The sequence below is a fragment of the Elaeis guineensis genome, chromosome 16, assembly GCF_000442705.2.
Source record: "Elaeis guineensis isolate ETL-2024a chromosome 16, EG11, whole genome shotgun sequence".
NCBI lineage: Eukaryota > Viridiplantae > Streptophyta > Magnoliopsida > Arecales > Arecaceae > Elaeis > Elaeis guineensis.
The window spans coordinates 10298285-10316785 of NC_026008.2; positions in this window are offsets into that span (position 1 = coordinate 10298285).

Below are 18501 nucleotides of genomic sequence, written 5' to 3' on the forward strand. Positions count from 1 at the left end.
GAGTAAAAATCTGACTGCTAGAGCCTGGACCGAGTCCATTGTAGAAGTTTGTTTGGAATCCATCCGCTGTAGAAGTTCGGACTGAGTCCGGTTCTTGTAGGAGCTCGAATGAAATTCGGAAGGCGATCGACCACTGCGGAAACTTAGACGGAGTCTGGCTACTGTAGAAATCCTGCTGCTAGAGAAGCTCGGACATTGATGAAGTCCAGAAGAAGCTTGGAGTATAGTCGATCGTCACAGGATGAAGTCTGGAAGAGATTCGGAGAGTAGTCGATCACTGTAGAAAATTGGCTGATAATGAAGCCCAGAGAGCATTTGGAGCAGTCTGGTAGACGACTGAAGGAGCTCATTATCGAAGAAGTTTGGATGGCACGATAGGAGTTCATCTGTTGGAGGAATCTGGAGGACACCATGGAAGGTCGACTGCTGGAGGAGTCCGGATGGTACTGTAGAAGCTAGGACAATCGAGGGAGATCAGAAAGATGCCGCACAAGGTCGGAAGCCGGAAGAGTCCTAGGAGGGTTGGCCTCTTACGAACTTCGACTGGGGTTATTTTATACCCAACAGAGATTAAAGTCCTTAATGTGTGATCCTATAGGTTCTACTCTATCTGGTAGTGAGATATATTGTGATCTCCATCATAATATCATCGAAACTCTTTTCGATGGATTAGAACATTTTTAATTCTATCCTTCGAGGATCATCGAATATTAAGATAATGCTCGATGAGTCTCAAAATCCATCAATGACACCTAACAGTATGTAGTGACAACCCAGTAGAATAAAAGTACGAACCCCTAGGTGCAGTTATCGTATGATCAATCCTTCTATCGTGAGTCCCGACTTGACGGAGGTCATGGAGAACTCGGTAGACCCCATTGTTAGTCATATGCTAGATTAGCTCGACTCGAGTTCATTTGTAAATCTCATAAATTTTTTTTTCAGTATTCACACTTGCTTTGGTCAAAAACTTTTTGAACTCAGTCTCACAAATTGCATAAGACTTCTCTTTTTCTACCAAGGTCAATAGATTCCATTTAGGTGCATCCTACTCTAAACAACGAACCTGAACCTGCTAAAGTCAACATACATAGCAAGGATCCGAATGGCTAGGGATCAAGGGAACGTGTAGTCAAATCCAGTAGCCTCGCTACGAATAGCCAATGGCACTCAGGTCAAAAGATCACTCACACCACTGCAGCATCAAGAAGACTACTAATGAGTGAATAGATATCCATATGGTTCTTGTGTTGGTCACGCTTAGTGCAAGTTATTTTCTAACAACCATCCACACCTTCATCCCAATGTCTCTACACCGCAGATCCGAGACTCATCTGTCCACAAGGGAGGTAAACCATGCACCAATCTCAAATTGATTAATCACTATCCTCCGTGATAATATTTTAATCGAAAGTATTTAGAAATTAACCACTAATTAACATATATCTCAAATTCTTAACACTTTAAGAATATACAAAAATCATCTTTGTTAATTTTTAAGATAAATCATGGATACATAAACATGATTGGAATGAAAAAGCCCTTTATTGATAATAAAAAGATTACAAGTACAAGTTTAGGTCATGAAATTACATAATGTATCAGCCAACAATTGACTTCTAGGATACAAATCTAACATCTTGAATAGAAAAGGAGCCTTTGAGAGTTCATTCATGTAATCCCCTACTCCCACAGTAATTTCAGTTTCTAACACATCCAAAGCACATGCGGGCCTTAAGGAAATCTTTTTTTTTGGTTCTCCTTTCCACAACTTTATGATTCATGTAATGGGTTTAATCTAGATTGGGGTATTACATTCTTTTCCCCTAAAAAAAAAATTATCCTTGAAATTTTACTTGCTTAAGCCCTAAAAATTTTTGGGGTTGCTTTTACCTCAACTCATAGTCATCCTCTATTTTAAAATCGAATCTTTCATCATAATATCTTTCAAACCAAATTCTCATTTTATTTAGCTTAAAAATAATTTAGACCATTATGCTTCCACTACGTATTTTGATTTAAATCCATCAATACACTTGTGTCAAATCTAAGTTTTTAAGTTATATCACAATCAGTATAAGCTATCATCCCAATATCCCTTGTATCTATCCACCTACACTCATGCCTAATTATATATATCATAGTTTATCCACTTATGCCTCGATATCATATAAATTGTCATGCTTCTGATCCAAAATCGTAAGCTGGGGGTCGTGGCAACTACTGCATACTTATGAAGAACTCTCCTATAAGCATACAAGGTATTTCAAAATAGATATCAATCAATATAATGATAATAATTAAAATACTAAAATTCAAAATTTAGATTTATTAACCAACTCAAATAGTATCCAAAATTGATATGTCTTACATCAAATAAAGTTTCACTAAAAATGATAAAAAAATAGATCTAAGTTCAATAAAGCTGATAGTACCAAGTCTTACCTCTAAAAACTCTCTCCCAAATAATGCTCACATTCATAATCAATTATCTAAATCTGAAAAAAAAATAAAAGAAAGAAGTGGTGAGCTTGACAGCCCAGTAAGTATGAATATCTTAGCTAGATATTTCAGATATTATCATAGAGACAATATTCAAAAATAATATCATAAATAAATATAAAAATATATTTCATACTAATTCAATGCAAATCAAATCCTTTCAATTATTCACATATATATATATATAGACACACACACATAATCATAAATCTGTTGAAACAATATATATAACTCAACAATCTTTGACTATAACCATACTTATCCCTGTAGTAGGGTAAAAATAATGAGCTCAATCAAAGTGCCAACATATAACCCCTATTGACAAGGTCGAAAATCAATGCACATCTCCATTGGTAGGGCCGAAAACCAATGCACAACTCCTATTGGTGGGATCGAAAATCAATATATAAACCCCATTGGCAGGGTTGAAAAATAATGTATAACCATCATTGGCAGGGTAGGAACATAGTTAGGCTAAGAGCATAAAATCCGATCCATAACAAACAATTTTGCAAAATAACATATATATTTCATAACTCCACTAAACATATACATGATCAACAAATTATCCTATTTTAAAAATCACTTTTCATTCAGGATATAGTTTCATAAATCATGTATAAATCAATGATTAATTATATGATTTCAAAATAAATTATGAAATATCTTGAAAAGATAGTTTCACTATTTATCTCTACAGAACACTAAATGAATAGATTCAATCAATCTTGAGAGCATTCTTCAAAATCTATTATTCATAATATATTCTTTTATTAGTCTTAAGCCATAACTTAATAAAAATACCCTAGTTCTGACACCTTCACAAGGCTGACAAAATAGTAGAGTCCAATGTCTCGATCGGTCCAATCAGGATAGGTTCATCTGATCATGATTAGAATAAAAAATAGATGGTTCAACAAAGATCAACAAGAACCAAAATCTTGCGATGCTCAAGGAAGGTTCAAATGGTGTAAACATGTCTGATTGATAGAGAGGTTCAAAACACTATACTAGAATCAACTCAGGTTTGAAGCATTAGGTCAGATTCAATGTGTTCATAAATCATATAGAGAGAGAATATTAGAGGAAAGAGAAATTCATAAAGTAGGATAGGATTAATCAAAGTGATCACATCATGGTCGAATTACTGTATAGATAGTTCAATAACAATTACAAAAAATTAAATTTAATGAATTTAGAACTGATCAAGGTGGGTGCCGACACGCTATTCAGTGATCATGGATCATAACTCTTTTTATCAAGATTGGGTCAGAATCATTAAAAAAATTCTTTCACCAGCTAATCTTGGAGAGATGACTTTTAGAGAGAAAAATCCATCAAGAGAGAGAATCGATCTAGAGAGAAAAAATTCTAGAGGAAGAAAATATTATAGAGAGAGAAAATCTATAGAAAGAGAAAGTAAACTTTCTAGAGAAAAAGGTGGATTCAAACTCAAGATAGGGAGAGAAGGAAGAGAGATAATCTCTCTCTCCCTTGTTTTCTCTTCTTCTTCTTCTTTTTCTTTTTCTTTTTCATTCTCCTTTTTTTTTCTTTTTCTTTTTTTTTCATGGAACAAAGGATCCATGCATCCTCTTCTTCTTTTTTCTTATTTAATGGAATAGGAGATCTTTCTTCCCCTTGTTCCCAAAGCCAGGAAGGCCCCTTCCCTACCGACAATGCCTGCAGTCAGAAGAGCGAGCTTCGGCAATGACCACGATAGGATCCAATGATCGATGATGGCCCATAGTGATGAAAAATTAAGGATGAACATGAAAATAGGGAAATTCAAAAAAATAGAAGTTTTTAAGGGATTTTGATAGAAAAATTTTGCAAAAATTCAAAATTGAAACCCATAAAGATAGAAGAAAGATAATGAAAGATATTCACCTGATTTTTGGATGGATTTGATTGGATTTTCATAGGCCAAATTGAAAGAATAGTGCCCTACAAGCCAATGGCATGGTTAATGCGATGGAACTATTCTATGTTATCTTTCTGCTCATTTGCATGACGTTGATTATTTTTTATATTTATGAGGTATTGTGTTTCATCATTTGCTGTATCATATTATTATAATTATGACGAACCTCATAGATTAGAAAAATAATTTTAGGACCATGATGAGATCATGCCAGTGAAACCTAAGACTTTAATAGTTCCAATCTAAAATATTCTCAACTGTAGAATCATCAAGTCGGAGATCGATGATGTCGGTAAAATTGGTACATCTTATGTATGCTCGATGGAGAGGATGATTGATCTCATAATCATTTGTGTGGTAACACTAATACAAAGATATAAGTGCACATTGGAGAATGAGTTCACTGAACTGATCTATAGGGAGAACATCTGATGGAGCCTTACTAGCATGTCAAAGATAGCTCTTCGGAGGGAGTGGTGCAAATGATCCTTTGATCTGAGATCACTACGATACCTTGTGTATATAGATCTCTACTTTGGTTCATTCCCTAGCATGCCACTTGAGACATGTATAGGATGTTCTGGATTTGATGAAGTGTGCATGGAGGTTGTAAGTAGTCAACAAAAAATTGATCACTTTTTATAAGAGGAGAGAACATCCTATGTGATCTTATAAGATGATGACTCAGAGAGTTTCTGGTCAGAGCAAAGATGAATAATAGAAAGTGTTTCTACCGATTCATCAATTGAGTCATCATTATCAGATCGGAATACATATGGATAGATATTTAGATATGATATGATTCCATGTCCATAGCCTGTTTGGAATATTGTGTGATCGAAGGATTGAATTATACGATAAGTTGCCATGAAAGAATAATTTTGGTATTCCATCAAATTCTACGTCTTCTGGGTAGTCATGATATATTGCGAGACATCAATGTAGACTTGTAGGTCCTTATGAATTAAAAAAATTTAATTCAATAAATTAATTAGAAGAGTTCTGATTAATTAATGGATTTGGGTTCATTGTGTATTGGACCTAATTGGATTAGGTGCACATGAACCTAACCTACTACTGGCTAGATGTCGAACCCAATGGATCACACACAAAAAAAAATTAGTCTTGGATTTTTGATTAGGTCTTATTGAACCTAATTGAATTGAATTTGGTTGAAATCCAAAATGGATTTGAATCAAGCATGCTATCACATATTTAAACCCTAATCCTTAATCTAACAGGATTCAATTTTGGAAATAGGCTTTGATTAGTCAAAGACCAAATTCTATTGGACTTCTAATCAGGTTTTGAATGGTTCAAATCCTATTTTGAAGTGGGTCCATGGCTCCTTGATTTTTGGGTGTCCAAGTGTTGGACACAAGAAAGGATTCCATGCCATCTTTGGGTTTTCATGTGAAGATGGAACTCTTCATGTCAAGATGGAGCGATCCTCCTTATTCCCATGCTCTTGATTGCTTTTACGTGAAAGGAGTTTTACGCATTATTCGGATTTAAGGAAGAGTCCAGGATTCCTTAAATTCTTTCCATGCCTTCTTTATTCTTCTTGAGAAAAGCAAATGCCAAAATGTTTGGCACGGTATTAAAGAAGAATCCTTCTTTACGAAGGAAGTCTCCATGCCATTATTCTCTTCCTATTTTTGCGTTAAAAGTTTTCACGCACATAGCGAAGGGTGGCATCTTTTGGGGTTTAGCATGTGGTGTATTTGCGCCATGAGATGGCGCTCCTTCTTATCCCTTCTTAAGATAAGAGTTCATGTTTTTTATAGTATCTTATTACTTGGGATTTGAGATGCTGAAAGAGGAGTTCCCTGCAAGATGGACTTCTCTCACACTAATGCAGAACTCTGGCATCCAAGTGTTGGACACCAAATGGGCCACCATGCGCAAATGAAGAAGGTCTTCACGCCCAAGGATCTCCACGCAATATAAGGAAGATTTCTCTCATGCTCTGAGTGGGTTTTGGACATCTAAGAGTTGGATTGATGGAGGAAACTTCACGCTATGCATGTAGATTTTATCATGCCTTCTGAAATCAGTGCCCTTGGTCCTTGCGTGAAAGGGTTCATGCTAAAATAGAAAATCTATGCCATAAAGGAGGAATCTTCTGAGAGAAGGACTCCTCCATTTCTCACGCTAAATATCTGTTTTGGACACCCAAAATGTTGGGCGGCTAGGTGTGGTTTTGAGTCTGATTATGACACCTATTTGGGTCGTGCTTAGAGGCTGTTAAAGTGGTGATTTCATGGGACCTTATGAGTCAATTCCTAATGTCCAAATGTTGGACAGCAAGAAGGCTAAGTGACATGAGAGTTGTCATGTTCAAAAAAGGGAAGAAAGGAGTGGATATTCACCAAGAGTTGGTGATGAAAGAAAAGAAGCAACAGCTGATTTTCTTGAGAAGAAAATTCAGTGAGTCCAGATTTGGGAGAGTCCTTGATCGAGATCCGTGTGGATTATCATTGGAGGGCACACGCTTGGGTGCCTCGAGGATACCGATTGCCGGCTAGCTCAGGTCTATATGTTTGATATAACATTTCTAACCTCCTTTTATATGATATGTGATTTATGTTTGATTGAATGCATCAAGGTGATTTTGGATTTTGGGTTTTGGATGACATGTTTTTAATTATTGTTACATGTTAAAAATTTTTAAAATTCAATTTCACTATGCCTGAATTCCAATAGTGGTATCAGAGCCATCTTTGATTGATTCAATCAAACGGCATATTATTGTTGTGATATGGATTAGATCCAATTCATGATATGTCAAAATTAGAATTTAGAATGATGTTTAATTGTTCGTTTGTAGTATTTCTTGTAAAAGTATAACAGTTATGTCACGCCCCCGACCCGAGATTTGTGAATCGAGGGTCGCGGCAACCGCCGCATACTCATGAAGAACTCTCTCCATAAGCATGCAAGGCATCTCATCACGATATCAATGCATCACAGCGGAATAAATTCAAATAATTATTATTCAACTGAAATTCAAGTAATTAAATCAAATGTCTTACATCCAATAAATTTTTTCACTAAAAATAAAATATTAGATCTAAGTTTATTGAAGTTGACAATGCTAATCTCGCTTCTAAAAGCTCTGTCCCAATATTTCGTCCCACGCTCGATATTAATTATCTGAATCTGAAAAAATAGAAAGAAAGGTAATGAGCTAGACAGCCCAGTAAGTAACAAATATCTCAACTAGATAATTCAGATATTATATAATTTTCAAGAATAATACTGCAATAAACATAAGAATATATTTCATGCTGATTTAATACAAATCAAATATTTTCAAATATTCACATATAATATAATCATAAATCCGATTCGATTCAAAATACTCGTAACTCAACAGCCTTGACTATGACCAACGTTTAACCCCCATTGGCGGGATCCACAGAATACCAGCGCACAACCCCCACTGGCAGGGTCCACTGAGTACCAACGTATAATCTCCATTGATGGGGCCCACTGAAACATAGTTAGGCTGAGAGTATAAATTCGATCTGTATCAAAACACTTTGTACCATAATATATATCATAATCTTTCACTAAACATGTGCATAAATCGATATACCATAACATTTCAAAAGTACTTTTCTTTCAAAACATAATTTCATAAATCATGCATAATTTCAGAGAATAATTATTTATTTTCAGAATAAATATGGAATATCTCGAGAAGATGATTCATTACTTACCTTTTACGGAGCACTGAATGAACAGATCGACTAACTTCTAAGTGATTCTTCCATGTCTATTATTCAAAATTATATTTTTACATTAATTTTAAATTTAAAATTAAATCTAAACAAATCCCAATTCAAAACCTCACTTAAAATCGACTCTTTCCTAAACTCGATCAAAATCATCAGATGAGACCTCCCACTACGCTAATCCTAGAGGAATAACTTTAGAGAGAGAGGAATCCATCAAGAGAGAGAAATATCCTAGAGAAAGAAAATTTTAGAGAGAGAAAGTCCAATTTCAGAGAGAGAAAGTCAGGGTTCAGACTGAAAGAAGAGAGAGAAACTCTCTCTCTCATCAATTTCAAATTTTTATTTATTTATTTATTTATTTACTTACTTATATATATATAAATATATATATATATATATTTATTTTTATTATTATTATTATTATTATTATTATTATTTTCTTTTCTTTTCTTTTCTTTTTCTTCTTTTCTTTTTCTTCTTTTTCTTTCCTTTTTTCTTGGTTCTTCCCGTGCCGGAACAGAGGACCGGGCATCCTCCAGCCTTGACCGGCCGTTCGGGCCATGGCCGCCGCGGCGGAGGCTGGCGGCCGACGGGGGCCACTCCCCCGGTCACGGAGGAGCGTGGCTGGTGATCGATTTCGATCGCCGGTGCCGGAAAAATCCACGGAAAAGAGACCAAAATAGAGGTCTCTTTCCCCGATCGAAAATCGGCGACGCTCGTCGTCGGCAGCCACGCACAAGGCATGGAAGGAAGAGGAAGGAAGGGAGAAAAAGGAGGAAGGCTTACCTCGACCTCCAGTGACCTCGTCGGTGGGCAATCACGACGAGAAACCAACAGTGCCCGCGGCTCTACTTTGGAAAAATCGGAGAGAAAGAGAGGGAGAAGAGGCCGATGATCGATCTCAAGAGAGAGGGGAGACCTTCTTATAGAGGGTCCTAGGATTTTAAGAGATCCTAGGACTCCCAATAGGCTTGGGTCTCGCCGGAGAAGAAGACTCCTACCGGGAGTCTTCTTCCCGATTTTTACTCTATTTTTTTTTTTCGTTTTGGGCTTGGGTCTGTTAATCTAGCTTGGGCTTGGGCTATGACATTCTTCAACCCTAAAAAGAAATTTTGTCCTCGAAATTTTTCATACCTGTCACCATTATATTGGAAGCCTGTGGATTCTGTTGAGTAAGCGCATAAACTCTTCTTTGAATTTTAAAAATCTGTCCGCCACCCTTATGTTGTCCTTCATGAGTTCTTTTGCCAGCTTGATTTTCGGTATTTAGCGGGCAGCTAGCGATTTTATGATCCATCTGACCACATTTGAAACAAGCACCTGTATTCCAATAGCAATCCTTGTCTGCATGATTTTTGCCACATCTGGAGCACGGCTCACCATCAATCTGTTGAGTCTTATTGTCTACTGTTCCCTTAGCTGATCTCTTGATGTTTTTATTATTCTGCCCTTGTGTATCATTTGATTTTGCTCTCTTTCTTTGCCTTCTTTCCCTTTCCATGCGTTCTTCATTGACTTTCCTTTCAATTATCAGTGCTTTGTTTACCACATTTGCATAAGTTGTCAATTCATATGGAACCACTTGTTTTCGAATCTCAGTTCTCAATCCCATCTCAAACTTGTGAACACGTTCTTGCTCACCATCCACTAATCTCGGAGCAAATTTTGCTAACTCTGTAAATTTTGCTTCATATTCAGTCACACTCATACCCTTTTGCTTCAAATAAATAAACTCTTGCTCTTTCTGGATCCTTATACTCCGAGAAAAATACTGATCATAGAATGCAATCCGAAATCTTTTCCAGGTAAGTATTTCGCCGTCTTGTTCATGCTTGCACTGTAGTCGCTGACACCAGTTGTATGCTTCTCCTTGTAGTAAATAAGCTGCATATCGAATCTTTTCTTCATCAAGACACTCTTGGACAGCGAAAGCCTTCTCCATCTCCATTATCTAGTTGTCAGCCTCCAAAGGTTCAGTAGTCCCCTTGAAAGCTGGATGAGCAAGCTTTTTAAATTCTGAAATGTTGTTCCGTTGTACTGGTTGCTCTCCATGTTGTGGTGGTGGATGCTGATGTTATTGTGTATCTCGTTGTATCTGCTGTTGTTCAAACATTTGCTGCTGTATTTGTTGTTGCGCTTGTACCATCCTGATTAGGGTCTGCATTAACTGAGCCATATCTGGTTCTTGACGTGCTCTCGAAGCACTCCCATTAGGATCTACGACTCCCTCCTCCTGAGGGGTGCCACTGGTCAGATGGGGACTGCTACCATCCCGTGGTTGTGATGTCTCTCTTACAATTTCTTGAGTAGTTTTTGTCATTCTACGGGGAGGCATGGTAACCTTGTAGTAGTAAAACCTTATTAGATTCATTTATCTATTTGTTAGGATGGGTTATTATGATACTCATACTCTAACGTCCCAATATTCCTAATGTTTACCCACCTACACTCATACTATGTCAAATTCTATGTGTCATAATTTATCCACTTGTGCTCTGATACCATATTAATTGTCACGCCCCCGATCCGAGATTTGTGAATTGAGGGTCGCGGCAACCGCCGCATACTCATGAAGAACTCTCTCCATAAGCATGCAAGGCATCTCATCACGATATCAATGCATCACAGCGGAATAAATTTAAATAATTATTATTCAACTAAAATTCAAGTAATTAAATCAAATGTCTTACATCCAATAAAATTTTTCACTAAAAATAAAATATTAGATCTAAGTTTATTGAAGTTGACAATGCTAATCTCGCTTCTAAAAGCTCTGTCCCAATATTTCGTCCCACGCTCGATATTAATTATCTGAATCTGAAAAAATAGAAAGAAAGGTAATGAGCTAGACAGCCCAGTAAGTAACAAATATCTCAACTAGATAATTCAGATATTATATAATTTTCAAGAATAATGCTGCAATTGTAGGAACCAGATCTAGGGTTTCAGGGTTAGATCTTGAAAAGAGGGTTAGATCTTGAAACTTTTTCAAGATCATACAGCGGAAGACTAAAATAAATCAAAATTTATTTTCTAAGATCAAAAAATCTCTAGATCTAAGATCCTATTACATGATTATTACATGACATTAAATCAGAAATTAAAATATATAAATATAGCATGAACTACATGTTGATCATATCAACATGTTTCTATACTACATCTAATGTATGTATTAAACAATAGATCAGATCTATTACCTTGCAAGTTAGACGTTCTAACCTTGCTGATCTGGGCTTGAGGATGATGTTGCAAGCCGCACACACGTCCGACCTCTAGGAGTCGTCCACACGAGCCCACGAATCTCGATCAGAAGTCCTGCTTCAGGAAATCAGCACAGTATGCTAGTACTGCGCTGATCCTTCTTTGATGGTTGATCAGGTGCCTCCTTCTTCTTGATTTGGACTCTTTCAAAGATGGAAAGTAGAAGGAGGAGTTTCAGATCTGAGACACTCTCAGGAAACTCAAGATGGAGGGAGGAAAGACATGAAAACAAAAACCCAAGAAGAAGACCCTCTTCTTCTTCACATTTTTCTCTCTAGACACCCAAACTTGCATCTTTTATATCTCCACGACCCAAAAGTATTTCTCTCTGATTTTTGGATGGCTCAAAGGTCTCTCAAATCTCTATCTCCTCCTAAAATTTCACAAAGAAACTCATCTTATATAGAGAGATATGATAGAGTCCTTGTCTAGGTCAAACACCTAGTCAAGGCTTATCCAAACATGGCAAGTTAAGGGACACCCAACTCTTGACCATCTAGCAATGGTACCCGACGATCGGATAGGTCGAATGTGTAGAACAACATCCTTAGAACCCATGCGGATATAGTTTTCATATAATTCATCTCCTTGACCAAAATGATCATAGGACACCCCAGAGCTCAACTGTCAACTCTGATCAGGTTGTCCACATTGTATTTCAAAATATCAAATCCATCTGATGGATTACCCTGACCAAGGTTTTGCTAAATTGAAATACAGTGACTCATTCTTCTCCAACTCTTGGAGTGGTCAATCCCATCTCGATCACACTCTGACTTCGCAAGTACTTGACTGTGCCCAGAAGCCTTCCGTCCCTGAATTAGAAATTCAGTTAGTCCAGTACCAAAGCACAGTGAGTTGCTTGCAAGTCACTGAGGCGATCTCAAGTCTAAAGGACACTTATACCTATATCCCATCAGAGACATTCTCGACAGCAGAATGCTCTGGAGTTGGTCACATTCAATGATGATGTACCCTTACATCTCACCTGTATGCCATACCAGTATCTCCACACTCCTTGGTTAAGAGGACAACCAACCCATATGGCCTACAGCGACCTATGCTCGATAGAAGCTGTCATCCTTATTAACAGCTTATCATTTGGTCGTGAACAGTTTTAAGGACTAATCGATAAATCTTCTCTTTATCGAATCTAAATAGTCCTAAGGACTTCATCATAACAACGGAGTTCATTAGAAGATGAAAGCTTATGATGAAAATGCCAAATATATTTTATTTATTAACAAATCAATTACAATACTTGGTTGCTCAACCGTCAACAGCTTGACGATTGGCTTTTTGGGACATATTTCCCAACAACTCCCACTTGTCCTAAAGCCACTAGGCACAGTATCTAATACCCATCTTCGACTTGTGGTTGTCGAACTCCTTTATTGCCAGGACTTTAGTGAAGGGGTTGGCTAGGTTCTCTTTTCTGTCGATCTTCTGAAGGTCGACGTCACCTCGATCCACGATCTCCCGGACCAGGTGGAAGCGGCGTAAGATGTGCTTCGTCCGCTGATGTGCTTTGGGTTCCTTCGCCTGAGCTATGGCACCAGTGCTGTCGCAGTAGAGCAGGACTGGACCATCGAGAGAGGGTGCTACTCCGAGCTCGTTGATGAATTTCCTCAGCCACACAGCTTCCTTCGCGGCATCTAATGCTGCGATATACTCCGCTTCACAAACAGAGTCTGCCACAGTATGCTGCTTGGAACTCTTCCAGCAGATGGCTCCACCATTCAGAGTAAAGATATAACCCGACACGCTCCTGCTGTCATCATGGTCAGATTGGAAGCTGGAGTCTGTGAACCCCACAAGTTTCAAATCTGACTCGCCATAAACCAACCATTGGTCCTTAGTATTTCTCAAATACTTAAGGATGGCTTTAACCACTTTCCAGTGATCTTCTCCAGGATCAGATTGGTATCTACTCACTACTCCTAGTGAGTATGCCACTCTGGTCTTGTACATGTCATGGCGTACATGATAGATCCCATGACTGAAGCATATAGGACTCTACTCATACGCTCTCTCTCTTCAGGAGTTGTCGGACAATCCTTCTTAGAGAGAGAAATTCCATGGCCTATCGGTAGATAGCCCTTCTTGGAATTCTCCATGCTGAACCTCTTCAGCACAGTGTCTATGTACATGGACTGGGATAACCCAAGCATCCTTTTAGATCTATCCCTATAGATCTTCATCCCTAGGATGTAGGATGCTTCACCCAAGTCCTTCATGGAGAACTGTGATGACAACCAAACTTTTATTCCCTGTAGTGCGGAGATGTCATTCCCGATTAAGAGAATGTCATCCACGTACAAGACAAGGAATACCACAACTGGACCATTTGCCCATTTATAGATGCAGGGCTCTTCTCCATTCTTAATGAAGCCATACGTTTTGATCACCTTATCAAAACGCATGTTCCAACTCCGAGAAGCTTGCTTCAGTCCATAAATGGATCTCTGAAGCTTGCACACCTTGGACTCATCTGTGGATGTAAACCTTTCAGGTTGTATCATATACACCTCTTCAGTCAGCTCTCCATTCAGGAAAGCTGTCTTTACATCCATCTGCCAGATCTCATAATCCAGATGGACAGCTATTGCAAGCATTATCCGAATAGATTTGAGCATTGCCACAGGGGAAAATATCTCATCATAGTCAATACGATAACATTGACGATACCCCTTGGCAACCAGATGGGCTTTATAGGTCTCCACCTTTCCGTCTGCGCCCCTCTTCCTTTTGAAGACCCATTTACACCCAATGGGTTTAACCCCTTCAAGTGGGTCAACCAATGTCCATACATCATTGATCTTCATGCACTCCATTTCGGATTTCATGGCTTCAAGTCATTTCTCGGAATCAGGTCTCTGCATAGCATCCATATAGGTGATCGGATCCTCATTATTCTCATCAAGTTCGATGGGATCACCATCCCGGACCAAGAAACCGTAGTATCTGTCCGGCTGATGCGGTACTCTACCGGATCGCCTTAATGGTACAGGTATATTGGGCTCCGGATCTGATCTAATCATATCCGACTCAGGTTCAGCTATTGGTGTCGGTCCTTCTACCTGTTGAACTTCATCAAGTTCAACCTTAGAGGCAACGGTTCCTTCACCAAGGAACTGTTTTTCTAAAAAAAATTGCCTTAAGGCTGACGAACACCTTTTGTTCATCAGCATGGAAGAAAAAATATTCTTTTATCTCTTTGGGGTACCCTATGAATGAGCATTTGTCAGACCTAGGTCCAAGTTTGTCTGTGACTAATCGTTTGACATAGGTCGGGCACCCCCAGACCCTAAGGTGTGAAAGTGCTGGCTTACGTCCCGTCCATATCTCATATGGAGTCTTAATTACAGACTTACTTGGAACCCTATTTAACAGATAACAGGCCGATTCGAGTGCATATCCCCAGAAGGATATCGGCAAGCTAGCAAAACCCATCATGGATCGGACCATGTCTAACAGAGTCCGATTCCTCCTTTCAGACACACCATTATGCTGTGGTGTTCCAGGAGGAGTCCATTGGTAGAGAATCCCATTCTCTCCTAGATATGTGAGAAATTCATTGGAAAAGTATTCTCCTCCTCGATCATATCAAAGAGTTTTAATACTCTTCCCGGTTTGTTTTTCTACTTCACTTCGAAATCGTTTGAACATTTCAAATAAATCCGACTTATGTTTCATCAGATAGACATATCCATATCGGGATAGGTCATCCGTGAAAGTTATGAAGTAGAAATATCCACCTCTAGCACTGGTGCTCATGGGCCCGCATACATCAGTATGTATTAGGCCCAAGAGCTCAGTAGCTCTCTCACACCTTTTTCAGTAAAAGGTGACTTGGTCATTTTACCAAGAAGACAGGACTCACAGGTTGGAAGTGATTCACAATCACTGACTTCGAGGATTCCCTCTTAAGTCAACCTGTTTATTCTGTTCTTGTTTATATGACCTAGCCTACAGTGCCATAAGTAGATATCTGACATACTATCTAATCTAGGGTGCTTGCCAGTTGAATAGACTCTTATCAGGCTTGATCTTTTTGGTCTGGCTCTGCACTGATGTCCCAGCCTGAACTTGCACCTTCTTCACTTTCTTCTTCTTGTTCTTCTTTCCTTTCTCAAAGGGTCGAGAACCAGAAGACGAACCTCCCACTGAGTTCACTGACTCCTGGAGGAGTTGGTGATCCTTCTCAAAGTTCTGAAGCAACCCCAGTAACCCATGGTAGTTTACTTCAGGCTTTGTCATTCTATAATGAGTGAAGAATGGGAGATAAGACTTGGGTAGCGAGTTCAGTATTGCATCTTTCCCAAGCTGCTCATGCAAGGGAAAGTCGAGCTTGCTCAATCGTTCCATCAGCCCGATCATGTACAATACATGATCAGTGACAGAGGCACCATCCTGCATTTTGGCGTTGAAGATGGCACAACTAGTCTTGTGCCTCTTCACATCATTGGGTGTGCCAAAGGCATCCTCCAACACTTGAAGCATATCCTTTGACTGAGTCATCTCGAATCTGCGACTGAACTCGTCACTCATGGCAGCCAGCATGATACAGTGCACCGTGGTCCGATCACTGAGCCACTTCTGGTAAGTGTCTCTGACTGTTCCACGTGCATTGACAGCTGGCTCCTTAGGTGCAGGATCCATTATCACATATAGGATCTGTTCATGCTCCAGGACTATCTTCAACTTTCGATACCAGCTACCGAAGTTGGGTCCCACCAACTTATCATTGTCCAACAATGATCGGAGCGATAGGGAAGTGGCCATATTTGCACAAAGGAGAACCATAACCTAATTAGTAATTGATTCATTAAACCTAAAGATTTGGACTTTAATCAAAAGGTTTCTCCCACTATTTTATTCGAATTGGTAGCCTCTACCTTCAATTCGAGGAATTACCCTAATTCCTTAGTGGGTACTAGAATCCACTTAGACTGCACACAAGCCCAACTTTGGTTGGCCAACCCATGTACATCTAAGGGTAGGTTCATAACCAATTATTTCTCTAAACAATTTCTAGTAATTTTAATTTTGCCCCAGAAACCTAATCAGTAGGCTTTGGCCTCCACTGTAAGGATCCAGTTAGGTCCAACCATTAACATGATTATACTTGGTGTATCTAACCAACGAATGATTAAGCCCAACTTTGGTTGGCTCACCTAACCACCATTAGAGAGATACTTCCAAGTCGTCATATGATGAGTGATAATTCCATTAGTCAACAAGCACCAGGCCTTTGGGTCTGCAATGATTATTGAGTTCATGGACTCATTATCAAACACCTTAATGGAAGGCTATGACTCAGTTATCTCCATAACTTTATCATTTTAAGGACCTAATAATTTTAGAGGATTTAAATAATATAGAGGATGAGGTCAGATGAACCAGCTTATCATGATCCTCCCACTGGCTTCACCAAGTCAGCTTAAGGGAGACCATTAAGGGGCTGGTCTAGGAGCACCTAAATCAGTCACACTGATTTACCTAGCTGACATGGGTCAGCTCGAATAGTCAAGTGATCCGATCAAAACATAATTTCACCAAGAGGCCAGGTAAGTTCGATCAGTGGGAGGGTCTGCCAAAGCTTGCCTTAGACACCATCAGAAATGGCCAGGTAAGCGGGCTCCCAATTAAAAACCACCGGTCTAGTTTACCTTAGACACCAACTGGTTTAATTAGTTTCGATTAGATCAACCTAATAGTTCGTGCTAGATCGCTTAGCCAAGAATCAAGTCCATTTGGTTCTCGTTAAAGACATGGACTTGACCAACTACAACTATTGTAATTGATCTAGAGAATCCTTGACCTAATCTAAGACAACAATTGATTAGATTTAGTCAATTCTCTAATTAAGTCCATCTTTAATCTAACCATAGGTCTAACCCAATTAATGGACCTAATTCCCACTAACCCATTAACCCAATGTGTTATGATTTGTGTCTTAGGTTCTTCAATTCACAATCCTAGAACCTAATCAAACAACTTCTTAATTCTTAATTAAGTTTTGGGCTGAGGGTTGGGTTTGGCTTTTCAAAAAATAATTTTTATATTTGTAAAATAATTTTACAATATGATTTTACCAACCATTTTGCATGATTGATTCAGAATCAAGATGCAAGTGAAATAAACATGAAACTACTTTAGATCTAATCTAAACAGGTTCATGTAATTGAAACAATTTCAACTTTAAACAATTTCTTTGCACAAAAATTATTAACAAAGAGATTTTATTTCAGATTTAAACATCTTTTAAATTTAATAAATCATAAATTTAATCTAGATCATATCTAACAAATTTATGATTAAAGATAGATCTACACAAATTAGGACAATCTTTGCACTGTAAGGGGTAAACCTTACAGCAGGACAACCTTGCAGTTTGTGATTGATCTAAAATTTTAATTTCAGATTTAATAATCAGATTATAAATTAGATCTAATCTAAGAAATAATCTAAGCATGTATAAATAATCATTTAATAAAGAACCTAGGCTCTGATACCAATTGATGGAACCAGATCTAGGGTTTCAGGGTTAGATCTTGAAAAGAGGGTTAGATCTTGAAACTTTTTCAAGATCATACAGTGGAAGACTAAAATAAATCAAAATTTATTTTTTAAGATCAGAAAATCTCTAGATCTAAGATCCTATTACATGATTATTACATGATATTAAATCAGAAATTAAAATATATAAATATAGCATGAACTACATGTTGATCATATCAACATGTTTCTGTACTACATCTAATGTATGTATTAAACAATAGATCAAATCTATTACCTTGCAAGTTAGATGTTCTAACCTTGCTGATCTGGGCTTGAGGATGATGTTGCAAGCCGCACATGCGTCCGGCCTCTAGGAGTCGTCCACACGAGCCCACGAATCTCGATCAGAAGTCCTGCTTTAGGAAATCAGCACAGTATGCTAGTACTGCGCTGATCCTTCTTTGATGGTTGATCAGGTGCCTCCTTCTTGATTTGGACTCTTCCAAAGATGGAAAGTAGAAGGAGGAGTTTCAGATCTGAGACACTCTTAAGAAACTCAAGATGGAG